Below are 27715 nucleotides of genomic sequence, written 5' to 3' on the forward strand. Positions count from 1 at the left end.
GCCAATGTATCCTTTCCAAGATGCCCAGATCTACTCACAGTACATCAAATAGGATCTAACCAGGGGTTTTTCTGCATAAACTCCTTGTAGGGGAAAGTGAGAACTGCAGATGCTGGAGATCAGAGTCAAGATTAGATTGGTGCTGGAAAAGCACATCTGATCAAGCAGCTAAAACGATTTTATCTCTCCACCCCAGAGGCTCCCTGCCTCATTCCTGATGAAGGGCTTTTGCCTGAAACGTTGATTTTCCTGTTCCTCGGATGCTGCCTGACCTGCTGTGCTTTTCCAGCACCACTTTAATCTTGACTCTGCATCCTTGTACTCCAGTCTTCTAGATATAAAGGTCAGCGTTCTGTTGCTATTCTTGATTATTTTCTGCACTTGTTTGTGGAATTTTACGGATCTGTACACCTGAATCCCTAAGTTTCTTTGGATATCAATTATATTTAATTACATACCATCTATCCTTTTTTGGTCCAAAATGGATAATCTCATACTTGCTTACGTTCAACTCCATCTGCCATAGTTTTGCCCATTTTATATATTAGTTGCATGGTATCCTTTTCAAAATTATTCTTTAATGAATTGAAGTGAGAGTTTAGAGAATACAGGGACCTTATAAAAAGTTGATGATGTAGTAAGTTGTAAATATTTGGACAGGAAGTAAATTAGTGATTTTCAAGTCACTCCATCAGCGTTTTCTATTTTGATTGGAAACATTTTTTTCTTTTGCTTTTTTACATGATAAAACCAGTGCATTGGAGTTTTCAGTGACTATCTTAGCCATATATCCTGCAAACATCTTTCTGTAGTACAATCTGATCATGGTTAGGCTTCCATACTTGACATCAAAAACTGCTTGGGATTCCAGCCTCCGTTTGTTATCCAGCAACTCTCAGATGGAGGAGATACAGACAACAGGATTGGATTGACGCTGTCAGTAACAGTTGAACAGTCTGCAAGCATTCACTGTATATTAATGGTGGCATCTGTCCTATTTATTGGAAAATAGTTAGCATCTCTGTGTCCCCTGCTGTTTTTGAATGCAAAACTTATCAAATAATTGAATATTGCAAAGTGGAAGTGGACAGGCAAATGTTGTAAATCAGAATTAGATGAATGTACCTGCTTAGATAATTAATTCACAGGGCACTTCAAAATAAATTATGTACTTGTATATGGAATTGTGTTGCAGAAATGTTGTAGCTTGAACAGTGTTATTCAGCAACAATTTGTATTTAAATAAAACCTTTAATATAATAAGACTTCCCAAAGTGTTTTGCAGCAGCATTTAAAATAACATATGACATGGAGCCACATGATCAGATGACTAAAAATGTGTTCAAAGACATTGGCATTAATGAGTACCTTAAAGAAAGCAAGTTAAAGAGGATAATCTGGATTTTAGGGCACAGATCATTGAAGGCATAACAAATAAGCGTGGAATGTTTATGTCAGGTAAACTCTCAAGGCCAAAGTTTGGGGAGCACACCAAATCCAGTCAAGTATTAAACTGGTAATTTGAAAGTCAAACAGTTATTGCATCCAAATGAGAGTGTTGGCTAGGAGTGTGTCGCTTGAATTTCCTTTGTACTTGATGTGGAGAAGGTGTGAATCCCTAGAATTTAATTTTTGCTATTTAATTTTTAAGACAGGAATATCTGAGAGACTTATTAATGGATTTCTTTAACATGACTGTCATGCAAGGGCAAGGAAGAAAGGGAAGGTAACTGGTCAAATGGACTACTGACCTGATCAAGAAAAGCTGCAGGGACTAAATGCAAACATAGCCAAATTCACATTTGCAAGGTGATAGAACTGAGGGATGAGCTTGTTGATGGAACTGAAAATGAACCATGATCTGCTAAATTATGACATCTTTGCTATTTAGTTGAATTTTTTGAGAAATTTTCTGTAGTAGGTCAAACCCCATTGATTAACATTCAGGATGAAGATAATTGGAATTGTGTGAAACTACATTTTTTTTACAGTCAGTTTCCCGTCCTTTCTCTTCTTCACTGCCAAGCTATACAAGTTTAATTTTTAATGGAAGAGGTTCCCTGGTGGATGTCAAGTATGTACACACAGCTGTGTTTAGCATCAGTACAACACAGACATCTGGTATCGAAGTATATACAATGAATTAGCTGTTCTTTTAGTATCCCTCCTGTGTACCCACTTGACGGTAATAAGCAACCTGAATTTGGTTTTCAGCCCAGTCAAAAAATATCATCTTCAACAGTGCTCACAAGAGAAAGGGGAACTTAAGAGAAAATGTTTGATTTTTAAATCTTGAATTTATGTATTAGATTGGTGCCATAACAATTTCACTACACTTTGTGGGGAAAAAGGAAAGAAGATTTTCCATTAAGAAAGTATGGTATTATTGAATGTTGAAAAATGCAGTAGCTGTCCAGAACTGAGATGGATGCAGGAGATCTACATCAATTCATCTTACAAGGGAACAAAGCTCAAATAATGGAAAAGCTTTATTTGGCAAAACAGATTGATGTAGAATATTCAAATAGATCAACTGTTTTCGTTTGAATGTAAATATCTACCATGAGTGGCTCCTTGTCTCCTTGGGAGTGACCACTTGCGTGTCATTCAGTATGATTTTCTGAGGGCTGGACCCTATCCCAACCAACCTAACGTTTGGAGTAGACCAAATCGATCAATGCTACCGATCATCTCATAGAATTCATACAGTGCCATTCAGCTCATTGCGTCTGGGCCAACCGACTCTGCAAAGAGCATTCACCCCAGCCTCATCCCCATAACCCTACATTTCCCGTGGCTAAACCACCTAGCTTGAACAGTACGTGGCGTTTTGACATGGTTAGTCCACCTAACCTGCACATCTTTGGACTGTGGGAGAAAGCTGGGGCATTCGGCGGAAAACCCATACAGACACAGGGAGAATGAGCAACTCCACACAGACAGTCATCAAACACTGAAATCTCACCTGGGTTCCTGATGCTTTGAGGCGACAGTGCTAGCCACTGTTTGATTTTGCCACCCCAGCCTTACTGTACTTAATCTATTGGCCTTTGAGTCAAATTGAGCTAACACTCAACAAGGTCGTGGTGAGCTGCCTTTTTCAACTGCTGCAGTCCGTCTGCTGAGCATTAGCCCACAATGCCTTTAGGGAGGGAATTCCAAGATTTTGACCCAGCAACAGTGAAGGAATGGCAATCAAGTCAGGGTGGTGAGTGGTTTGAAAGGGAGCTTTAAGATGGTATAGTTCCCATGTATCTGCTGCCCTTGTTCTTCTAAATGAAAGTGTTGTAGATTTGGAACGTGTTGTCTTTAGTGAACTTCTGCAGTGCATTTTGTACTGATGGAAGGAGTGAATGCTTGTGGCTGTAATGCTAATTGTGTGGTTGCTTTGTCTTGGATAGTGTCAAGTTTCTTGAGTGTTGTAGGAGCTGCACCCATCCAGGCAAGTGGGGAGTATACCATCACATTCCCGACTTTTGTCTTGTAGATGATGGACAGGCTTTGAGGAGTCAGGAGGTGAATTACTCACAGCAGTATTCCTAGCCTCTGACCTGGTCTTGTAGCCACTTTATTTATATAGTGAGTCCAGTTGAGTCTTTGGTCAATGGTAACTCCCAAGATGTTGAGAGTGAGGGCTTCAGTGATCGTAATACCATTGAATATCAAGGGATGGTTGTTAGATGGTCTCTTATTAGTGATGGTCAAAGCCTGTCGTTTTTGTGGCGTGAACGTTACTTGCCACATGTCAACCTAAGCCTTGATATTGTCCAGATCTTGCTGCACTTGTACATGGACTGCTTCAGGATCTGAGGAATCACGAATGGTGCTGAACATTGTGCAGTCGTCAGCAAACATCCCCACTTCTGACCTTCTGATGGAGGGAAGGTCATTGAAGCAGTTGAAGATGGTTGGGCTGAGGACACTACCCCAAGGAAGTCTTGCAGAGATGTCCTGGAGCTGACTTGGAACTGAGCTGGAATAGATAAACCAGGAGGAGGTCCATCCATAGATACTTTGAGAATTAAAGCATCAAGAATGAAAGGACTGGACCCAAATAGTCTAGTCCCAAATAGTTCAACATTTATCGTGCCTGATTTTGTTTCTGCTAATTGGGCAACAGTACTTCATTGCTACTTCTGATACCTGACTGAATTTTAGAGTGACTTTTTACCAAATTCGGTGCAAAACTGCATACGCTAACTTCCTGTCTTTGGAGCTCTGAGCTAGTAAGCAGGAACGGAAATGTAGAGTCAATTATCAGTTGCTAAACCAAAGTTGCTGTAGCAAGCACACTGACAGGTCACAGATTTCCCATAGTCTGTTGACCCTTAATATTTACCTAAGGCTTTCTGCACTGCCTGTTACTATTTTATAGGCAATCATCAACTACACCCCATTGTGTCATCTAATGTATGTACCAAAAATGCACGCCTGCCATCTATATGACAAGATGTGTGCACTGTTGTCTACAATAGTGTTATCAATTTCTTTTTGTTTCATGCTAAATACATGAGATTGACAGTCCTGTAATAGTATTGGCCTTTTGGGAAGTTGCTGCTTATTTAGAATAATGTGACTTAAATTGCTGTAACATTTCAATGTAAGATGATAAACGTTATTTTATTACCTCCTTGCAGTGAAATGTGCAATATTCCTAATTATGAATGTTAATGGAAAATGGAGCATGAACTGAACTGAAGTTTAAATAAGAAGCTCTTAAGAAACTTTGTGAAAGAAATTAATGTAATAAATGCTGCTTTTAAAATGAGATCTGCTATATGACTTGTGCTCAGGCAGAGAATTATATATAAATCCTTGTTGATATTCAACAGTGGGTTTGAAATTCCAGGATTTCTGGTTTTTGTTTGCTGTAAATAACTTGAGAGTATTTCTTGAACACTGTTTTAAGGACTGCAATGCACTAATTGCAAAGAATTATCTTAAAGGTAAATCAATTTGTTGCAATTAGAATTACAAAATAATACAGATCAGAAACAAGCAATTTTGGTTCATTTGTTATCTGTACAGTCTTTGGAGTTTTTGTCCACAAACATAATAAGTTAATTGGGAAGGGGATGCGAAAAGAATGTGGGGGCATTAATGTTTGAATGTTGTATTCATGAAAGGTGAAAGTGGGATAGATAAAGAAGATAGGAAAGTGAAGGGTAATGCTGGGATTTCTACATCTAAGCTCTGCACTTCAGACCAGGACTAGCATATTTGTAATGTGGTGTATCACATGCAGCAGTAGTATTTGGTAGAATCTATCCACTCCAGCCCATTATGAGACTAAATTCAAAGTTTTAATTGGAAATGGAACTGGCAATATCTTGAGTTCAATTTTTTTGCCTATTATCTTCCTCAAGTCTACAGAAACCTCCTTAATAATTGAGCAGCTGCTTATAAAGATATGTAGTTGATTACACCATACAGACTTTCCATCTCTTTTGCCCTGTGCTCTCTGATACTGTTATTAGTAGATGCCCTTTTCTGACCTGTTGGTACTTTCCATTCAACAATGGTACAATAGCATTTCAAATTATATTGATGCAGGCACTCTGACACAGTAATTTTGCAGCCCGTATCTAATGTGTGTCATGCTATTTATTGCTGATTTGTAAACAAAGCTAAACCAACCAGTGCAAGTTCCTGTAAAATTTCAGTGATTGTTTAAATCTTTTAAATAGTGTCCTGTAAAGCTTTATTGTTTTCTTACACAATAATATATATAAGAGCACACACTTTTGCTACTTACCTCTCTTTCACATAAGCAAAATGAAACATTGCACTTTGAAGCTATCTTCAATTTGCTGTGTTTTCTGCAGTTCAGTTCAGCCTGCAAGTTCCATTCTAGCTGATTTTTGTTTTCCTGGTCCCAATTTGGAGCCCACTTGTCCCTAGGGATTCTGCCTTTTGCATTGCTGCTAGCTGCCATGGTAAACAGGAACTTGAGGCCTAACTGGTCCGCAGCAGCAGCTTTGAAGCTGAAAAGCTGTCGTATTAGCAGGGACTGTCAATAACAATATTTTTCTAAAGAGACAGAGAGTACCAGTTGGCTCTCTTCCTCGCTTCTTGGCATGTAGCAAGAATGATAAAAAAGGATCATTGTCCGTACACAACTATGAGTATGTAAATATATTAGTGTGTAAATGATTTATACTTTGCTGTTTATTGACTGTAAACATTCTTCAGAACTTGATTGTTTTATGCAAGATGTCAACGCTTCTGATGCCTAATAATTTGAAGATGTTATGGCCTTGCTCACTGCAGTAAATGAATTGCTTTAGAGGCTGCTGCCCTGGAGTCAATGTGCAATATTGTGGACTATCTCAAAAATGTAAGGTCACAAAACAGAATGCTCAGATACTTAATCTCATTCATATTTGCTCGATGATGATAGGTTATGTGATTAATTTGCTTTCTATTCTGTCATATTTAAGCTACATAGCAGTCACTCATCCAGTGTAATTATCACATGCAGAGAAACCTGGAGAAAGTGGACTCAATTCAAGTGTTGCTTTTACAAGGAACAAATGATATGTAGTTGTTAACATATCTTTTATCTCAGTTTCCTATTGTGACATCCGAGGCATACTTCAGGTCCCCCCTGTGTTGCAAAAGGTTACATGTTACATAGAACAGTACAGGCCCTTTTGCTCTCAATGTTGTGACAATCTCTTATTCTATTCTAAGATCAAACTAACCTACATACTCTACATTTTGTGGATATCCATGTGCCCATTTAAGAATCACTTTATGTCCCTAATATATCTTGACTACTACCACTGCTGGTATTACATTCCATGCACCCACCACTCTGTGTCAAGAACCAACCTCTGACATCTCCCCTAAACCTTCCTCCAATCACCTTAAAATTATGCCCCCTCGTGATAACAATTTCTGCCCTGGGAAATTGACTCTCGCTATCCACTCTAACTATGTCTCTCATTATCTTGTGCGCCTTTTTATCAAGTCACCTCTCGTCCTTCTTTGCTCCAATGAGAAAAGCCCTTCTTCCCTCAACCTTTCTTCATAAGACACACCCTCCAGTCCAGGCAGCTTCCTGGTAAATCTCCTCTGTATCCTCTTTAAAGTTTCCAAATCCTTCCTATAATGAAGCGATCAGAACAGAACACAATATTCCAAGAGCGGTCTAACCAAGTCTGCATAGGGCTGCAGAATAACCTCACGGCTCTTAAACTCAGTTCCCCTGCTAATGAAAGCCCTCATACCATGCACCACCTTAACAACCCTATCAACTTAGGTGGCAACTTTGGGATCTATGTTCGTGCATCCCTCTGTTCCTCCACACTGCCAAGAATCCTGCATTTAACCCTGTAACCTGCATTCAAATTTGACTTCTAAAATGAATCACTTCAGACTTTTCCAGGTTGACCTCCATCTGCGACTTCTCAGCCCAGCTCTGCTTCCTGTCAATGATCCATTGCAACCTGCAACAACCCTCCACATTATCCACAAATCCACCATCCTTCGTATCATCGGCAAACTTTCTAACCCAGCCTTCTGAATCCTCATCCAAGTCAATCATAAAGAGCAGAAGTCCCAGAGCAGATCCCTGTGGAATACCACAGGTCACTGAGCTCCAGGCTGAATACTTTCCAATACTACCACCCTCTGTCTTCTATGGGCCAACTAATTCAGTATCCAGACAGTCAAATTTCTGTGTATCTCATGCCTCCTTACTTTCTGAATGACCTACCATGGGGAACATTTTCAAACACCTTGCTAAAATCCATGTACAAACTACATCCACTGCTCTGCCTTTATCAATGTGTTTTATCACATCCTCAAATAATTCAAAAGGATTGTGAGGCAAGACCTGCACCTCTCAAAGCCATGCTGACTATCTCTAATCAAGCTATGCTTTTACAGATAATCATAAATCCTGTTTTTCAGAAACCTCTCCAATAATTTGCCCGCTATTGATGTAACACCGACTGGTCTGTATTTCCCGGGGTTATCCCTTTTCCCTTTCTTCAACAATGGAATAATATTTGTCACCTTCCAATCATCCGGAACTACTCCAGTGGACAGTGAGGATGCAAAGATCATTGCCAAAGGCACAGCAGTCGCCTCCCTCACTTCCAGTAGTAACCTTGGGTATATCCCATCTGGCCCAGGGGACTTGTCTGTTTTTCCAAAATTTCCAGCACACCTTCCCTCTTAACATCCACCTGTTAAAGTGTATCAGCTTGTTTCACGCTGTCCTCATAAGGTCCCTCTCACTAGTGAATACTGAAGTAACCTATTCATTAAGGACATCCCCTACCACTTCCAACTCCAGGCACAAGTTCCCTCCACTATCCCTGATCGATCCTATCCTCACTCTGGCCATCCTCTTTTTCCTCACTTTAGTGTAGAATGCCTTTGGGTTTTCCTTAATCCTAGCCGCCAAGGCTTATTCATGCCCCCTTCTGGTTCTCCTAATTCTTCAGTTCCTTCCTGGCTACATTGTAACCTTCTAGAGCCCTGTCTAATCCTTGCTTCCTCAACCTTAAGTAAGCTTCCTTCTTCCTCTTGACTAGATGTTCCACATACTGGATTAGTGGTGCTGGAAGAGCACAGCAGTTCAGGCAGCATCTAACGAGCAGCGAAATCAACGTTTCGGGCAAAAGCCCTTCATCAGCTTTATTCCTGATGAAGGGCTTTTGCCCGAAACGTTGATTTCGCTGCTCGTTGGATGCTGCCTGAACTGCTGTGCTCTTCCAGCACCACTAATCCAGTATTTGGTTTTCAGCATCTGCAGTCATTGTTTTTACCTAGATGTTCCACATCTCTTGTCACCCAAAGTCCCTTTACCCTACCATCCCTTCCTTGCCTCTCCCAAGTTTCTGTCATGCATTTGCTTGAGAATATCTGCTCCCAATTTACGCTCAACAGTTCCTGCCTAATAGCATTGTAATTTCCCCTCCCCCAATCAAATATGTTCCCACACCATCTGCTCCTATCCCTTTCCAAGAGTATAGTAAAGGTGGGGAAGTTGTGATCACTGTCACCAAGAGATCTGACACCTGATCTGGTTCATTACCAAGTACCAAATCCTATTTGATCTCCCCTCTAGTCGGCCTATCTACATATTGAGTCAGAAATCCTTCTTGGACACACCTGACAAATCTGCTGCACCCAAACTGCACTAATGAGGTTCCTGTCAATATTAGGGAAGTTGAAGTCACCCATGACAATATTGTTCATTTTATAAGCTATCTTACATAATATTTTAAGTTCCAGTTGAGCCTCAAGATTGCTATATTTCTTAATGCAAAATTTACAAAATCCTTTTATAACTCCATGTTAAACAGTTAACAGATTGCATATTTTAATCTTGGATATACTTGATTCACAGTTGAAGCAAAAGGTTGAAGAATTTTGTTGAAGCACTAAACAAAATATATACTCATTTATTTTTCTCCAGCTTTAAAGTCTTTTTGATCCATTATTCATCCCATTTATTTCAGATTGCTTGTGTTTCAGGGAACGATCAATTATGTGAGTGCAAGACGTTCCAGATTTTATGGTGGAAATGGATACAGCAGTAGCAGTCAGCTCAGTGATGAGTACTATGGCATTTCAAAGCTAGCTAAGCCTCAAGACTTTTTCAACAGATCTACACTGGGTTGCTGTGAGGTGCTGTCAACTTTAATATTCAGCACAATATCTTGGAAAGCACACAGCACTGAATGGTATGTGGACAGGTCCGACAAAAATGTCTCATAACCTGAATTAAGTCAGCCTCTTTGAAAGATATCTTTTGGATCCTTAGTTGATTTCACACAGCTAGAGAGAGAACAGAATGCACCCTTGCTTCTAGCAATGTGATGACTTGAATTATTTCCTCTGTGGAAGTAAAAGATCTTTACTTAGTAGCTATTTTTGGAGTGCTGCACTGTATTTTACCATTAAGCCCCTCTTGTTCTTTGTTATATAAGTCCAGTTCAATCTCATTCTGCCTGATAAATTTCAACTCCAGGCTGTGAAAAGTAGATGCAATTGAGTCAGGTGCTGCATGGTTTACTAATGATGAGAGACTTGTTCAACAATAAAGCTCATTTGGGAAACTATTGAAAAGCTGGAAGCCAGTAGAATTGTTGGTGAGTCACATTAGGCTAACCAAAGTATTCGATAGCTAGAGTTCTAAATGTCACTTAGCTAAATGCGTTCTTAACCTAGTATTGTTGTGTAGTGTTGTCCTTATTCATCTTATAAAATATTATGAAAAATTTGTTTTGAGAATGGAAAAATTGCTTAATGTTTATGTTTTATAGACAAGTGAAAATCAACCCACGCTTTCATAATTTTGCAAGGTATTACCCTTGATGTTTTCTAGAAATGAATTTCAATTGATGTCAATCAAGCATGCAAATAACAACTGCACAGTAGTTATTCCTTCATTCTGGATACACATACGCTTTGATAATAGAGTAACTTAGCTGTCAGTATCTGCGCTGATAGACTTGCTGCAAGCAGAGATGAAACAAACCATCCCTTAAATTAAAGAAATAGTTTGATTAGTTATTTTAAACAAATACCATAACTGGTTAGAAGGCAGCAATATAATTCGGCTATGCCTTATATATTGTTAGCTTCATTTCTTGTCACTTATCACTCATACACCCCATTCAAAACTTTATGACCCCTCAATTAAATTACAACCTTGTAATCATTCTCAAGCTTCTATTATTTTGTCTGTAAACCATCTGCACCCTTCAATTATTGTGCACCCAGAGCTCATTCATGGGTGTTCACATCTGAGAGAAAATCAGCTAAATCTCTGTTTATATTACAGCTTGGAAATCACTTTCAGATATTTGTAGGTTCTATAGTTGAATTGACTGTGTTTCCTTGTTGGGAAATTGGATTTGCTGTGTTCTGCACACCCAACGTAATGGAAACAATATAATTGCAAAATTAATGTGAATGATAGGCTGTCATTAGACTTAGATTGATACTAATACAAATCAAACCTTCATAGCAGAGGTCCATTGAGGTAGAAACAGAAAGGTGAAGTAGGCATTTCAGCTCCTTAAGCCTGTTCCATCATTCAGTCGATCATTGTTGATCTGATTGTGGCTTCAGTTCCTTATTCTGATCCACTCTGCTAACCTTTGATGATATGTACAGCTATATCTGTACTATTGTATATCATTGAATCCAAATAAATATTTTTTTTTGCTTTCAATATATTTTCTTTGATTGACTCTCTGCAGGCACAAGTCCTCGGGAGGCTTTGCCACAGTAGAGGTGTTTCCAGAGTAGTAGTCCAGAGTAAATAAGAGTTAATGAGGTCCCAACCTGGGGAAGTCACAAAACAGGCTTACTTTTTTGTTATTTATACAAAGAATGTGAGTGTTGCTGGCTGAGCCAGCATTTAATATGCATTCTAATTGCCCTGCAGGCAGTTGAGAGTCAACATTGCTGTAGGTCTAGGTTCACATGTAGGCCAGACCAGGTAAGGATGACAGTTTCTTTCCCTAAGGGGCATTAATGAGCCTGAGAAACTTAAACAATCGGCAATAGTTTCCTGGTCATCATTAAACTCTTAATTCCAGATTTTTGACTGAATTCAAATTGATTCAGCGTCTGAGGAATCATGAATGATGTTGAATGTTGTGCAACAATCAGCAAACATCCCCATGGCAGGATTCAAATCCGGGTCCCCAGCGCATTACCTGAGTCTCTGGATTAGTAGGGTGATGTTACTCACTGCTACTTGCATAAGCAGCAACAATAAACAGCGAAGTGATTCCCTAACCAATAGATGAGGTTTAAGCTCTGCATTCCTGCTTCCAATTCTGAAAGGTGGTAGCTAATTAACAACACACTGGCAGAAAAAGCTTCACAAATATCCACATTCTCAATAATGGGTGTGACCAGAACATCAGTGCTAATGATAAGGCTGAAGCATATGCATCAGTCTTTACTCAGAAGTGCCAAGTGGTTGGTCCAACTCAACCTCCTTTGGAGATTCTCAGCAACACTGGTACCAAACTTCAGCCAATTTGATTCATTTCAGTGTCAACAATCAAGTAACAGCACTGATTACTGCAAAGGCTATGCGCCCTGACAACATTGCAACAATAGTACTGAAGATCTGTGTTTCAGAACCTACTGCTCCCTTGTCTAGTACAGTTACAACACTGGTATTTATGTGACAATATGAACAATTGCTCAGTTACGTCCTATACACAAAGGCCAAGACAAATCCAACCCACTAATCGTAAAACGGTGGAAGAGGTTATCAACAATGCTAACAACCATCATATGCTTGGGCTAACCTATTCACTGATATGCATTTTGGCTTCCACCAGCTCCTGATCTTATTACAGTCTTGATTCAAACATGGACAAAAGAGGAGAGGTGAGAATGATGACCCTTGAAATCAAGGTCACATTTGATACAGTTTGACACAGAGGTTCTAGTGAACCTAGGGTCCGTGGTAATCAGAATGGGGGACTGCGATATTGGTGGTTTTTGGCAGTCAGTTATCTTAAGTTCAAGACACTTCTGTAGGAGTTGCTCAGTGGAGTGTATTGGATCCAATATCTTCAGCTGTTTCATCAGTGACCTTCCCTCAATCCTAAGATCAGAACTAGTAATGTTAGCTGATGACTGTACAACATTCAGCATCATTTGTGACTCATCAGACATTGAATCAATCTAAGTCCAAATGTAGCAAGATCTGGACAATTTCCAAGCTTGGGCTGCCATGGCAAGCCGCACTTGCATCAGACAAATGTGAGGCCAACTCCAACAAGAGGCCATCTCGTCAACCTCTTGACATTACTATAGCTGAATCTGCTACTATCAATGTTCATGGGGTTACTGTTGTCCAGAAACTGAATTGGACAAGTCATTTAAATATTATGGTGATAAGCACAGGTCAGAGATGGGAATCCTGCTGCAAGCAACTCAACACCTTACTCCCCAAAGCTTGCCCACCATTTACAAGGCTAGAATCAGGAGTATGACTGAATGCTCCCCATTTGCCTGGTTGAGCAGAACTCCAACACTCAAGAGGTTTGACGACATCCAGGACAAAGCAGCTCACTTGACTGGCATCACATTCCACAAACATTCACTCCCTCCACCATCATTACAGTACCAACTATAAGAAGCAGTGCAGCAATTCACCAAGGCGTCTTACAGAGCAGTTCCCACACACATGACCACTTCCATCTGAAGGCCGAGGGTGGTAGGAACGCCGCCACCTAAAAGTTCCTCTTCAAGCCTGACTTGGAAATGTATTGCAGTTCCTTCACTGTTGCTAGGTCAAGATCTTGGAACTCCCTCATCAACACAATGTGGGTGTACCCACATTGGACTGCAGCGGTTTTAGAAGGCAGCTCACCCTTTCAAGGGCAACTAGGGATGGGCAACAAAAGGTTGACCCAGCCAGTGAAGCCCACACTCCCATGAATGAATAATGAAAATAAAAGTAAAAATGATCAGCGACTTTGAAATGAAAACAAAGCTTTTTAATTAAGCCAATGTAAATGTTCGGAGCAAATGTGAAAAATTATTGGTATGGATAATTTTGAAACTGGTTTGCCTGAATTGGTTCAGGTGTTGTAATCTACAAAGTGAAATCAAGTCAACCAGCCAATGCTGGAAGTTATGGCTGCTGTCTCTACATTTGCATTTTATGGAAATCACAGGTATGTAAAGAATACTGCTTTGAGTAACCTGGGCTTTCAACGAAATTGATAGGTTCTTGCTGTCACAAGATCTTAAAAGGTGATTGGAGAAGGCAGGTTTAAGCTACAGAAAGATCTGCATTGTGTAAATGCCAGAAGATTCCCTTAAAATCAAGTGAACCCAGCTGTTGTCAACAGCATTGACTATTTTTAAAATTACCTTTTGGAGAACTAATTAATGGAAGTGAGTGAGCCTGTAGCACTTTCACTTTTAGGATTTGATTTTAAAACTAGATTAAAATGATGAGCTAGACATCTTCCCAACTTGCTGGTATTTTTTAGGGTCCTGTGTGAAAGGTGTAATCCAAAACTGCCAAATGACTACTAGTTTTATGCACATGACTTGAGGCTTAACTGCATCCAATATGCCACGAATGGGCAATTTTATCCAATAAGGACAGTACTGTAGCATTATTGCTGTAAAAATGCCACATTGCTGCTCGTGGGTGAAATGCAGAGGGAGCATCCCTGAGTTGTCAGATATATTTCCTTTGGAATGTACTGTACTGACTAGATGCTTGAAATCATACATGTTTATTTCCCAAAGATTCCTCAATCACTAAAGTCTATCAAGTGCAAAACAAAAACCCAGACTTATTATAATGGTGAATTATGATTGGTTAGATTATTCTTTCAGATATGAAACACTTGAATTTCATTCATAGTTTAAAACCTTTTCATTATTTTCACCAATAAACAGCAAAATATTTATTTTGTTTTCAATTTTTTTGAAGACAGTGGTACATTTTCTGTTGTTGCTAAGAGGGCTAGTTTAAGCAGGTTGGGTGAAGGACAGTACAGCTGTACTTCATTCTCCATCACTCGCTGAACCCTATTTCTGAGATATTTATATGAAACAATCACAGCTGCAGTAGACCTTCCCTGCTTCATCCCTTGGTTTCCAGAGAGTACTCTGGGTGCATCCAATTGTGAACTGTAGCAATACATTTTCCTCACTGACTTTACTTTTTTCTTTTGTCTTTACTCTTTCTGGTTTTCAGTGTAAATGGTCATTTGTACAGACGGTGAAGACGGTTTAACTCTGGGAGGGAGTACTTTGGAGATTATGGTGTTTCTCTTTCTTTTTTCCATACCCCCCAATAGGTTCAGTAGCCTTTTTGACTTGTATGCCTCAATAGTGCATCACATAGTACATTTATCAACATCAAAGGAGTGTGAAGTAACATTTCTCAGCATTTTTCTTTCAACCAAATGAACTGGAAAATATGGAAATATGCAGCATCAGTGAAGAATTGAAAACAGTTAACATTTTTCCTCACTTTTAAGAGTTAGCTATCATTTTGTTTCAGTATTTTATTACTCCTCCACAATATACAGCTGCACAGGACATTGGTTAGGCCACCTTTGGAATATTATATGCAATTCTGATCTCTCTATCGGAAGGATGTTGTGAAACTTGAAAGAGTTCTGAAAAGATTTACAAGGATGTTGCTAGGGTTGGAGGGTTTGACTATAGGGAGAGGCTGAACAGGCGAGGCTGTTTTCCCTCAAGTGTCAGAGGCTGAGGGGTGACCTTATAGAGGTTTTTAAAATCATGGGGTCTTTTTCCTGGATTGGGGGAGTCCAGAACTAGATGGCATAGGTTCAGGCTGAGAGGATAAAGATTTAAAAGGGACCTAAAGGGCAACATTTTCATGCAAAGGGTACTGTGTATATGCAATGAGCTGCCAAAGAAAGTGGTGGAGGCTGGTACAATAACAACATTTAAAAGGCATCTGGTTGGGTACAGGTGCTGGCAAATGGGACTAGATTAATTTAGGATACCTGATAGGCTTGGATGCATTGTTTCTATGCTGTAGATCTCTGTGTGCATTAATTTCACTCATATGCAGATAGAATCCCTACAATATGGAAGCAGTTCATTCAGCTCATCAAGTCTACACTGACCTCCAAACTGCAGCCCACCCAGATCAACCCTCCTACCGTATCCTTGTAACCCTGCATTTCCCATGGCTAAACCACCTAACCTTCACATCCTAGACATTCTGGGCAGTTTAGTATGGCCAATCCACCTAACCTGCACACCTTTGGACTGCGAGGAAATCGAAGTACCTGGACAGTGTGCAAACCCCACACAGACAATTGGCTGAGGCTGGAATGAAACCGGGCTTCCTGGCACTGTGAGGCAGCAGTGCTAATGACTGGGCCACCATGTCGTCCCAGATCTCCGAGATGCTGTGAATGCAGAAGTGTCATTGGTACTGTATCTTGTATGACTGTGGCAGATAACAGCCTCAAATCTTGAACTTTTGGAGAAGCAATGTAATAATAAAAAAATGCAAACCTTTACGAGAAATCAGCAAAATTTACAGTATTGAAGGATCTTTGGGATAGGAAGCAGTACATTGAATTTGCTTTTAAGATAAACTAATCCTAATGGGCAGACCATAGATTCTTGGTGATAAGTCAAGAATCTAGATTTCTGTCAAAAAGAAGTTCCAAATTAGATCTCAGAAGTACAACCAATTTCATGTTGAACTATATAAACTTAGCTTTAGTCCTGATTTTAGTAAAATAATTAGTTTAGTAGCATTTTTTGTGCAAATATATAAGCATTTCTGTTTAAATATTTAAATGTCATCATGATTCTCATTAGATATGGGTGGTGGGTAAATTTGCCTGGAAATTTCTCAGATAGCCCTGGAAATCTCTCATGTAGCCCTGCAAACTCACAGGTGATTGAAGAAAGGTTATCCGAAGTACTTTGATTAGTTACTATTGAGATTGAATGGGTGGAGTGCTACTTTAGTCACAGATTCTGTTGCTCCAACTTTGCTGCTTCATCTTCTGATCATAAGTTCTCTCCCACTTTTTTTCCTGATTTAATCTTTGCCCTGTGGGCTGTTCAATTTTCTTGGGCATAAGCATGTTTTGGAAGTTGGGCAGGGCCCCAGTCCTTTGATACAGTGAGTCCTCCCAGCAGCTTGTTAAACTCCTTGTCATTGCAGATGGCAAGCTGGAGTTGGCAGGAAAAGACACAAGTTATTGATCAAGGGTATGTTATTGGCCATCTTTAAGATCTTGCTCCCAGTTAGGTGCTTTGGCCTCTACATATCAGTGTAGTTGTCCTTCTGTGCTGTATAATGGCCAGTGGATGTAGTACTGAAGACTCACTATTGTGAAACATATCTTGGTTTTGGCCTAAGCAGCTATTAGCCACCATGGTCACTCTCTCCACACTGTCTCTGACCTATAATTGTTCCCTTGACAGGGAGGCTTGCTAAACACTGCTATCAGATCCTGGTGGGGGGGTCGTATAATTGTGACCGGGCTAGGTTTTCTCTAGGATGGATTTGCCCAAAATGTCGACTCTTCTGCTCCTCAGATGCTGCCTGACCAGCTGTGCTTTTCCAGCACCACACTCATCGACACTGGTGGTCAGCAGTCCACACTGTGTATGTAACTGTGTCCCTCGCCTGCCACAGTGCAGAATGAAGTAAAATGGTAAAATTTTTCTTTTAATTCTTTTTATGGAGTTCAGGAGTCACTAGCAAGTCCAGCATTTGTTACGTATTACTAATTGCCTTTGAGCTGAGTAGTTTGTTAGGTCATTTCAGAGGTCAACCACGTGATTGTGCTTCTCGAGTCAAGTGAATGCCTTATTGGTAAGATGGCAGCACTTACCTCCCTAAAGGAGATTAGTGAACCAGATGGGATTTTACAATAATCAGTTATGGTTTTAGGGTTCTGAGATTAGATTTCTTTTTCAATTTTATGTTTTATTTACTTAATTAAGTTCCTCCAGTATTATCTTGTAAGTCAGTCTTACTTAGTTCTGTTCAGTTGCCTGATAATTTGAAGTGATACTTCTAACAAGATGTCATGAACTAGAATTGAATTGGCAGGATTGTTATACATCCTGTGCAGTGGGCAAACATTATCTAAGTTGTCAGTGAAGTATAATTGGCTTCCACTTGAATTTCACAAATAGATTTAAAAATCTCACAATAGCCCAACAGGTTTATTTGGATGTACAAATTTTTGGGAGCGCTGCTCCTTCAGGTAGCTAGTGGGGCAGGATCATAGGACACAGAATTCATAGTAAAAGATCAAAGTGTCATACAACTGATGTGAGGTATCAATACTTCAATACTTCGCATCAGTTGGATGATATTTTCTCTTTTACTGTAAATTCTGTGTCCTATGATCTTGCCCCAATAGCTACCTGACGAGGGAGCAGTGCTGCAAAAGCTGGTACTTCCAAAAAAATTGGTTGGACTATAACCTGGTGTTGCGTGATTTTTAAATTTATCCACCCTAGTCCAACATCAGCACTTCCACTTCACAACTAGATTATAACATTGAATATTATTCCTTATGGTAAAGTTTTTTATATAGATTTACACCCATGTTCTTGCTACATTCCCTGTAATTTCTGCTTCATTGCGCCAAATAATTGGAATCTGATCTAAGTTTAATATTGTAAATTGAAAGTTGTATTTGGAATCCAAATTTGAGAGAAAATACCGAAGAACTAAGGAAAAATAGTATCCTCAAATCCTCATGTGAAAATGGGAAAAATAAACTCCTGAGAAACCAAAAACAGGCCTTACTAAGGCCTCTCTAGACAAACACCCCTTTCTTATTTGGTTGATGTTTGTTATATGGGTTATGTCGGTTCAGCTTCCTCCTGCATATAACTCCAGCCTATGCACAATTAGCAAAGTTGAGAGAAACCTAAGGTCATATCTTGTAATGGTTAATAAAAATATGTGCTGGAGAAACTCAGTAAACCTGGCGGTATCTGCAAAGAGCAAAACAGAGTTAATGCCTCAAGTCCAGTAAGGCTGTTCTTTGGAACACTGAAATTTCTTCCAAAGGTGAGCCATATCTGATTACGTTTCTCAGTCCACAGTTGCTGCTGAGTGTTTCCAGCACTTTGCTGTTATTCCAGGTTTCAGGCATCTACCATAGTTTTATTTGAGTCTTACACTCCGACTATTGTGCTGTTAGAAGTATCACTATTACAAAAAAAGCATTCAACTTTAGTGTAATGTTAAGTACAACTATTTTTGGGAAACTAAATTAGTTCAAGGAGCTTCTGGGACTGGCAATCACTTGCGACTGAAAAAAATGAAATATCATAGATTATATCATGCAATTGTGCTTATGTCTGTGACACTATCTTTGGTGCTGTTCCATCTGACTTGGTGTGTGTCCTTGTAATCAGCCGATTAGGCAAACCTCCTATCTTTATAAAACATGCGTTAGTTGAGAAACATCCTCTTCAGTTGCATCTGATCCTCTGCAGTAATATATAGAATTTTCCATTTTCAGAATCCCTGATCTCAGATGTTACTTGTTCAGCTGCATTGTCATGTTTCCTTCCACTTGAGTTGCAGGTGAATCTTCACAATATAAAGTTCCTCAGTTAGAACATGTTACATTGTTTCACCCTGAAATCCTGGCATTACAGGGGTGCTATAGTGAGAACTGCTGTATGGGACTGGAATAAACAGATTGAATTCATCCAATAGCATTGCAGTTTCTTAACCGAACCATAGAATTGCTACCGTGTAGAGGTAGGTCATTCAGCTCAGTGGGTCCATGCCAACTCTCCGAAGAGCAGAAGTGGTGGAGTAAGAATCTCTAAAATTTGGATATTTCTAGATCATAGGTTTGCGTTTATGCAACATTATGCTTGCAGACCTAAAATTAATATGCTGAAGATCTGAAACAAAAACAGAAATTTCTGGAGAAACTCATCAGGTCTGACAGCATCTGTGGAGCAAAAGTTAATGTTTCACCTCTAATGATCCTTCAGAATAATTGATGCAAACCTAGCAGCTATCACAGCATCCTTCAGATATAATTAAAGGACAATTTAACCCAAGAACAACTAGTGATGACATTTCTCTGTTAATTTTGGTCCAAACAAACATTGCAGCAATGAACATCTTATATAGTAGAAACCACATCATGAAGAGGCTATGCAGCATGTGGATTCTCTGCCTCTGGAGATTCTCCATCTGCAGCTGTCAGTAAATCTCATTTCCTGTTTTATTTCTGTATCGGTTCTATTTTTAAATACTTATCCAATTCCTTTATGTTCTGTCGTCCATATTCCATGAAGACTCTACTCCTAGCTGCCCCTTCCTGGATAATGAGTCTCCGGGATTTGTGCTCCCTTTTTGCTGGCTCATCAATGAGTGGAATTTAAAAAAAATATTTATCCTGTCTGAGGTGTTCATGTTCATTAACACTTATTGGATTAGGCCTCTCAACCATCCCTTTTCACAGTGAAATAAGTCCACATTTTCAAACCTTGTAACCCTTCAACCCTCCTAAGTTGGCGAAGTTTTACTAATGTCTTGGCTTTTTACTGTTCCCAATATTCTCCCCATAAGGGGACCAGAGCAGCATTTGATAGCGTGACTAATGTCACAATGTATTTCAATGTAATTTATTTGCTTGTATATTCAGTAACCATCTTAAAAAAAGACCCAAAATAATATTGACCTTTTCGAGCCTTGTTTCAAAGGTTAAGGTTTTAGGTTTTTCTCTCTCAGTTGCTTTTAAGAATCTTAAATTTCAAGGTATACTTTAATTGTTCAATTTTTTAAAAATTACAATTTCACATTTATTACCTTCAGCTGAAACTGTTTTCTGTTTGTGAATCTAATGGTACAGCATTGGATTCTTCTACATAATTTGCCAGACCCCTAATTTTGTATCACCAATCTTTCATATCATTCCAAACCATATTAACTGATAATAGCCCCTGCTGAACTTTGAGCAATGTATCACTATTCATGTCCCACTGTGAAGAACATGAACACAAGGGATGAGAAAAGGGAAGCGGTGCATCAAACTTATCTCCAAGCAGTCATAGTGCAAAGCAATTAAATCTTCTCAAAGTCTCTGTTTCTTTAAAATAAAACCTAGCTCTAAACCTGTGATGGTAAGAACAAAGAAAATTACAGCACAGGAACAGGCCGCTTGGTCCTCCAAGCCTGCGCTGATCCAGATCCTTGATCTAAATTTGTCGCCTATTTTCTAAGGATCTGTATCCCTTTGCTCCCTGCCCATTCATGTCTCTGTCTAGATACATCTTAAATGACACTATCATTCCCGCCCCTACCACCTCCGCTGGCAACGCATTCCAGGCGCTCACCACCCTTTGTGTGAAGAACTTTCAACGTATATCTCCCCTAAACTTTTCCCCCCTCACTTTGAACTCATGACCCTTAGTAATTGAGTCCCCCACTCTGGGAAAAAGCTTCTTGCTATCCACCTGTCTACACCTCTCATGATTTTGTCGGTCTCAATCAGATCCCCCCTCAACCATCTTTTTAATAAAAATAATCCTAATCAACTCAACCTCTCCTCATCGCTAGCACTCTCCATACCAGGCAACATCCTGGTCAACCTCCTCTGCACCCTATCCAAAGCATCCACATCCTTTTGGAAATGTGGCAACCAGAACTGTATGCAGTATTCCAAATGTGGCTGAGCCACAGTCTTATACAACTGTAACATGACCTGCCAAGGGAGCAAAGGGATGCAGGTCCTTAGAAAATAGGTGGCAGAATTAAATAGAGGATATGGATCAGCACAGGCTTGGAGGGCCGAAGAGCCTGTTCCTGTGCTGTAATGTTCTTTGTTCTTACCATCACAGGGTGAGAGCTGGATCTTATTTTTAAAGAAGCAGAGACTTTGGGAAGATTTAATTGCTTTGTACTGTGACTGCATGGGGACAGGTTTGATGGACCACCTTCCCTTTTCTCATCCCTTGTGTTCATGTTCTTCACAGTGGGACATGAATAGTGATACATTGCTCAAAGTTCAGCAGGGGCTATTATCAGTTAATGTAGTTTGGAATGATATGAAAGATTGGTGATACAAAATTAGGGGTATCGCAAATTACATAGAAGATTCACAAACAAACAGTCTCAGTTGAAGATGATAAATGCAAAATGGAACAATTAAAGTATACATTAAATTTTAAGATGCATTTAGGAAGATGTAATTCCAAGGTGATGCATTTTGGAAGATGCAATTCCAGAGCGAACTATACAGTAAGTGGAAAATTCCTGGTGAAAATTTAGGTACAGAGATATCTGGGTATTCAGGTCCATTATTCTGCAGACGTTTAAGATTACCATCCTTTCAAAGGATTCATTATCACTCATCCTTTAGGGGAAAAATTTCTGAACAGGGTTCTAGTGAGGTTTAATTGAAATGTTGTGCAAAGACCATATAGGGTTTTATCACGGTTTGAGTAGATTTGTAGCTCAAGTTGAGGTTTTGGATGTAGATTTGCTCGCTGAGCTGCAAGGTTCATTTCCAGACGTTTCGTTACCCGACTAGGTAACATCTTCAGTGGGCCTCAGGCAAAGCAATACTGAAAATTCCTGCTTTCTATTTATAAGTTTGGGTTTCTTTGGGTTGATGATGCCATTTCCTATGGTGGTGATATTTACGGTGGTGAAGTCACTTCCTGTAGCTTTTCTCAGAGGGTGGTAGGTGAGTCTAACTTGATGTGTTTGTTGATAGAGTTCTAGTTGGAATGCCATGCTTCTAGGAATCCTCTCGCATGTCTTTGTTTGGCTTGTCCTAGGATGGATGTGTTGTCCCAGTCGAAGTGGTGTCCTTCCTCATCTGTATGTGAGGTTACAAGTGAGAGAGGGTCATGTCTTTTTGTGGCTAGTTGGTGTTCATGTATCCTGGTGGCTAGTTTTCTGCCTGTTTGTCCAATGTAGTGTTTGTTACAGTCCTTGCATGGTATTTTGTAAATGACATCAGTTTTGCTTGTTGTCTGTACAGGGTCTTTCAAGTTCATTAACTATTGTTTTAGTGTGTTGGTGGGTTTGTGGGCTACTATGATGCCAAGGGGTCTGAGTACTCTGGCAGTCATTTCTGAGATGTCTTTGATGTAGGGGGGAGTGACTAGGGTTTCTGGATGTGTTTTGTCTGCTTGTTTGGGTTTGTTGCTGAGAAATCGGCGGACTGTGTTCATTGGGTATCCATTCTTTTTGAACACACAGTATAGGTGATTTTCCTCTGCTCTGCGTAGGGTTTTATGTTTTATAGTGGATTACCCAGGTGATATATTCAAAAGTTTTATGTTTGTTGTAGTCTAGTGGAACAATTTGTGCAGATTGATATTCACGTGCTAGAAAATGTTGGACTTTCTTCTATTCATGCATTGTGTACACATGGTTGGCATTGTTTCTACTCATATGTATAAACTTGCATTAATCTATATTTAGCAACATCTGCCAGATACAACTGCTATTCCCAGCCTTATTTCCTTTATCTTTGAACTGTGGTCTAAGAAAAGTAGATACTGCTTTAAATCAAAGAAATTGTGCAAAAAAGTGCCTGTAGTTTAAGAAAAAGGGTGATATTTACTGGAGCATGTTGTTAACTGTGCAGTGAAAAGGCAACATTTATAATGAAGCAGACAGAATCAATGGGTTTTGAACTAAGGCATAATTGCTTGACAACATTTTTATTGGCTCCTAATGTGATGACCATGACTTGAGGCGCCAGTGCTGCAGAGAACCGTCTTGCCTACAATGAGAAAGCATAAGAAAATATGGAAGTTCCAGCAACGGCTAGCTGGCTTATATTCACTTTCTTTTTGTCAATCCATTATTGACTGAGGAGTGAATCGTCTTCAGAGAAATTGAAAGGACAAGTTCTCAACCAGCGAGTGAAAGACCACTTTGATTCGCAAACAATCTTGTGTCAACATCAAGGAATCCAAAGGAAGCAAAATAATGGGAGTGTTGCTGAACAAAGAGACTTTGGAGTGCAGGTTCATAGCTCCTTGAAAGTGGAATCACAGGTAGATAGGATAGTGAAGAAGGCGTTTGGTATGCTTTCCTTTATTGGTCAGAGTATTGAGTACAGGAGTTGGAACGTCATGTTGTGGCTGTACAGGACATTGGTTATGCCACTGTTGGAATATTGCGTGCAATTCTGGTCTCCTGAAGCTTGAAAGGGTTCAGAAAAGATTTACAAGGATGTTGCCAGGGTTGGAGGATTTGAGCTGTAGGGAGAGGCTGAACAGGCTGGGGCTGTTTTCCTCAGAGCGTCAGAGGCTGAGGGATGACCTTATAGAGGTTTTTTAAATCCTGAGGGGAATGGATAGGATAAGTAGACAAAGTCTTTTCCCTGGGGTCAGGGAGTCCAGAACTAGAGGGCATAGGTTTAGGGTGAGAGAGGAAAGATATAAAAGAGGCATAAGGGGCCAGTTTTTCATGCAGAGGGTGGTACGTGTATGGAATGAGCTGCCAGAGGCAGTGGTGGAGGCTGGTACAATTGCAACATTTAAAAGGCATCTGGGTGGGTATATGAATAGGAAGGGTTTGGAGGGATATGGGCCGGGTGCTGGCAGGTGGGACTATATTGGGTTGGGCTATCTGGTCGGCATGGACGGGTTGGACTGAAAGGTCTGTTTCCGTGCTGTACATCTTTATGACGAAATCCTGTGGAAGTGGTGTTTCCCAGTTTTTTTTTCACTCTTTTCGTCCTAGTATTCATGTATTGTCCATCTGTTTGTGAAGGGATGAATTTAAGCAGGAGTAGCATTACAAGTTTGCAATTTGTGTTTCTTATTAGAATATAGAAAAGTACAGCACAGAACAGGCCCTTTGGCCCATGATGTTGTGCCGAGGTTTAATCCTAATGTAAAATATAATAACTTAACCTACGCATTCCTCAACTCGCTGCTCTCCATTTGTCTGTCCAGCAGTTGTTTAAATGTCCCTAATGACCCTGCTTCCACCACCACCCCTCGCAATGCGTTCCATGCATTCACAGCTCTCTGTGTAAAGAACCTGCCTCTGACGTCTCCTCTATACCTTTCCCCTAATATCTTAAAACTATGACCCCTCGGACCCGTCAATCCTGCCTTGGGAAAAAGTCTCTGGCTATTGACTCTATCTATTCCTCTCATTATCTTGTATACCGCAATCAGGTCTCCTCTCTTCTTCCTTCTCTCCAGAGAGAGAAGTCTGAGCTTTTTCAACCTTTCTTCATAAGGCAAGCCCTCCAGTCCAGGCAGCATCCTGTTAAACCTTTGTTGCACCCTCTCCAAAACCTCTGTATCTTTCCTATAGTAGGGTGACCAGAACTGAACACAATATTCCAAGTGTGGTTTCACCAGGGACTTGTAGAGCTGTAGCAAAATCTCGCGGCTCTTAAACTCAATCCCCCTGTTAATGAAAGCCTAAACTCTATATGCTTACTTAACAACCCTGTCCACTTGGGTGGCAACTTTGAGGGATCTATGTACTTGCACACCTGGATCCCTTTGTTCCTCCACACTACCAAGAACCCTGTCTTTAATCCTATATTCAGCGTTCAAGTTCGACATTCCAAAATGCATCACTTTGCATTTATCCAGGTTGAATTCCATCTGTCATTTCTCAATCCAGCTCTGCATCCTGTCTATGTCGCACTGAAGCCTGCAATAGCCCTCAATACTGTCGACGACACCTCCAACCTTTGTGTCACCTGCAAATTTACTAACCCACCCCTCAACCTCCTCATCCAAGTCCTTTATAAAAACAATGAAGAGCAGAGGCCCAAGAACAGAGTCCGGCGGGACCCCACTCAACACTGACCTCCTGGCAGAATACTTTCCATCTACAACCACTCTCTGCCTTCTGTCGGCCAACCAATTCTGAACCCAGATAGCCAAATCTCCCTGTATCCCATACTTCCTGACGTTATGAATGAGCCTACTATGGGGAAACTTATCAAATGCCTTGCTGAAGTCCATATACACCATCTTTGTCGACCTGTCTCGTCACCTCCTCAAAGAACTCAGTAAGATTTGTGAGGCATGACCTGCCCCTCACAAGGCCATGCTGACTGCCTTTAATCACGCTATGCTTTGCCAAATAGTCATTGATCCTATCCCTCGGAATTCTTTCCAAAACTTTGCTGACCACAGACGTAAGACTGACTGGTCTGTAATTGCCAGAGATTTCCCTATTACCCCTCTTGAAAAGAGGAACAACATTCGCCTCCTTCCAATCCTCTGGTGCGACTCCCTGGAGAGTGAGGAGGCAAAGATCTTCGCCAGCGGCTTAGCAACCTCCTTTCTCACTTCCTGGAGCAGCCTAGGATAAATCTGGTCTGGCTCTGGGGACTTATTAATCTTAATGTTTTCCAAAGTTTCCAGCACATCAGCTTCACCAATCTTGATCTGGTCAAGCCTGTTTCCCAGCTCCTTAAAGTTCTCATTCACAACAAGGTCCCTTTCCTTAGTGAAAACTGAAGCAAAATACTCATTTAGGGTTTCCCTATCTGCTCAGACTCCATGCACAAGTTCCCTACGCTATCCTTGATCAGTCCTACCTTCTCCCTGATCATTCTCTTATCCCTCACGTATGAGTAAAATGCCTTTAAGTTCTCCTTCATCCTATTTGCCAAGCCTTTTTCATGCCCCCTCCTGGCTCTCCTCAATCCATTTCTGAGGTCCTTTCTAGTAAGCCTGTAATCCTCTAAAGCTGTGCTAGATCCTTGCTTCCTCCACTTTACGTAAGCTGCTTGCTTTCTTTTGACGAGAAGCTCCTTTGTTCTCATCATCCAAGGTTCTTAATCCTACCCCTTCTTAACTGTCTCAGAGGAATAAAGGCGTGCAACACTCGCAACAACTGCTCCTTAAACAGTCTCCACATGTCTGCTGTGCCCTTTCTGTGGAACAATTGCTCCCAGTCTGTACTTCCCAACTTCTGTCTGATAACATCAGAATTTCCTTTTCCCCAATTAAATATCTTCCCTCGGTAACTGCTCCTTTCCCTCTCCAAGGCTATGGTAAATGTTAGGCAGATGTGCTCACTGTCACCAAAGTGCTCTCCCACCACGAGATCTGACACCTGTCCTGGCTCATTGCTGAGCACCAAATCCAAAATGGCCTTTCCCTTGTCGGTCTGCCTACATACTGAGTAAGGAAACCCTCCTGAACACACCTGACAAAAACGGCTCCAAACCAAACCATCTGCACTTAGGAGGTTCCAGTCGATATTGGGAAAGTTGAAATCACCCATAACTACAACCCTGCTACCTCTGCATTTTTTCAGAATCTGCCTGTCTATGCGTTCTTCAAACTCTCTACTGCTATTAGGTGGTCTGCAGAAAACCCCCAATGCAGTGGCTGCTCCCTTGCTGTTCCTGACTTCCACCCATACTGAATCAGCAGACAGACCTTCCTCAACAACCTTCATTTCTGTAGCTGAGATGCACTCTCTGATTAGTAATGCTTACACCCCATCCTCATTTTCCACCCTCCCTATTCTTTTTAAACGTTTTAAACCCTGGAACATCAAGCAACCATTCCTCCCCTTGTAAAACCCACGTCTCCATTATTGTATCCACAAGTACTGATCCATGCTCTAAGTTCATCACTCTTATTTTTGACACTCCCCTTGCATTGAAGCAGAAACACTTTAATCAATCCATTTGTTTCATCACACGAGAAACCTTCCCGATAGATTCACTACATCCTGCAACTGCCCCGTCTGCAACTGTCCCCCTCTCAGATACGTGGCTCTGATTCCCATCCCCCTTCCAAACTAGTTTAAACCCTCCCGAATCACACGAGCAAATCTTCCACCCAGGACATTTGTGCCCCTCCGTCCTTCATGTACAGGTCCCACCTTCCCCAGAAGGTATCCCAATGGTCTAGGTATCTGAAGCCCTCCCTCCTGCACCAACCTCGCAGCCACATGTTAAGCTGCATTTGCTGACTGTTCTTCACCTCACTATCTTGTGGCATGGGTAGCAAACCTGAGATCACTACTTTAACTCGTCTTGCTCTTCAGCTTCCAACCTAACTCTCTGTAGTTACTTTTCAGATCCTCAATCCCTTTCCTGGCTATATCATTGGTGCCAATATGTACCACGATTTCTGGCTGCTCACCCCCCCCCCCCCCAGAATCCTGTAAACCCAATCGGCGACATCCCAGGCCCTGGCACCAGGGAGGAAACGTACCTTCCGGGAGTCCCGTTCCTGACCACAAAAT

At 40.6% G+C, this 27715-nt stretch overlaps 1 protein-coding gene across 10 annotated transcripts in view; it reads left to right on the forward strand.

Annotated features, from left to right (window-relative positions):
• znf592 (zinc finger protein 592) overlaps nucleotides 1-27715 on the forward strand; it is a 195129-nt gene that overhangs the window by 17350 nt on the left and 150064 nt on the right. For 6 of the 10 annotated variants that reach the window (XM_072553160.1, XM_072553168.1, XM_072553164.1 and 3 more), the window contains exon 2: nucleotides 9493-9701. The exons of 3 other annotated variants lie outside the window; for them this stretch is intronic. The gene's annotated coding sequence lies outside the window, so the exon portion shown is untranslated. Of the gene's footprint in view, nucleotides 1-9476; nucleotides 9702-27715 lie in introns of all 10 variants that reach the window. One more of the 10 variants, XM_072553162.1, reaches the window with a different exon arrangement.

Source organism: Chiloscyllium punctatum, chromosome 33 (genome assembly GCF_047496795.1).
Source record: "Chiloscyllium punctatum isolate Juve2018m chromosome 33, sChiPun1.3, whole genome shotgun sequence".
Classification (NCBI taxonomy): domain Eukaryota; kingdom Metazoa; phylum Chordata; class Chondrichthyes; order Orectolobiformes; family Hemiscylliidae; genus Chiloscyllium; species Chiloscyllium punctatum.